This window comes from Myotis brandtii, unplaced genomic scaffold (assembly GCF_000412655.1).
Source record: "Myotis brandtii unplaced genomic scaffold, ASM41265v1 scaffold973, whole genome shotgun sequence".
NCBI lineage: Eukaryota > Metazoa > Chordata > Mammalia > Chiroptera > Vespertilionidae > Myotis > Myotis brandtii.
The window spans coordinates 169,607-170,688 of NW_005372038.1; the positions used below are offsets into that span (position 1 = coordinate 169,607).

General features: G+C 33.7%; 1 long non-coding RNA gene across 1 annotated transcript in view; it reads right to left on the reverse strand.

The window, feature by feature from the left end:
• Positions 1-741: 741 nt before the first annotated feature.
• LOC106724789 overlaps positions 742-1,082 on the reverse strand; it is a 5,980-nt gene continuing 5,639 nt past the window's right edge. The window contains exon 3 of the long non-coding RNA XR_001360626.1: positions 742-818. This is a non-coding gene — a long non-coding RNA (uncharacterized LOC106724789). The remainder of the gene's footprint in view (positions 819-1,082) is intronic.

Genomic DNA, 1,082 nt, shown 5'->3' on the forward strand with positions numbered 1-1,082 from the left:
CCAAATTTTCTAAAATAAACCTGTATTACTTTTATTATCACAAAGACAAACAGAATAACATACATGTTTTTTTTTCAGAGATTCTTATTATCTATATTTAATTGGAGAAGGGTCAGCTGTTGTTCAACATAAAGTTATGGTAACCAAGACTTCAAATTATTCCTGTGAGTTTTTTCCTTGTTTGTTTGCTTCCTTGCTTATATATTTATTTATATCCATTTATTAAGTTGGATATATTATCTTATATTTTAAGATAAAAGAGGAAGTGTATTAGTTTTCTACTGCTGTGGACCAAAGTCCCACAAATTTAGCAGGTTAAAATAAACACCCATTTATTTCCATGGGTCAGAAATCTGGGCACAGATTAGCTGGTTTCTCTCATCATTATCTCACTAGGCTGAAATCAAGGTGCTGACCAAGATGCTGAGGCTCTAGGTACTCTTCCAAGATCACATGGTATTGGAAAACTGCATTTTCTTGCAATTCTTGAACTCATGGTGGCCATCTTCAAGGCCAGCAGGAGCATGTCTGTTGCTTCCTATCTCTTTTAAAGGCTAACCTGATTAGGTCAGGCCTACCCATAATAATCTCCATTTTTATTCACTCCAAAGCAACACCTGCAAAATCCCTTTACAATCATATTTGCAAAGCCCATCTACAATCAAGGGAAAGTTATTTCACAGGGTATGTATATCAGAGGATAAGAATCTTGGGAACCATCTTTGAATTCCACCTACCACAGAAGGGTTCTTCTTTAAAGGATTATAAAAAGTTCTCCTAGTTCCCCTTCCATTCACTCACAAGAACTGGAGCTTGTTCTGTAAATACACACAAAATTAACAATAAAACTAGGAATTACAATAGCAATGTATAAGAACTATATTTGAAGAAGGGAAACCTTAGATCACCTTAATGAATGAACCATTCCTGTATATACAGATTCCATTGTCAGAAAAAATATGAAAGATCAAAAGAAACATATTGTACATAAAAAACCCTAAAGACTCCATCAAAAAACTATTAGACTTAATAAATGAATTCGGCAATGTAGCAGGATACAAAATTAATGCCAAGAAATCTAT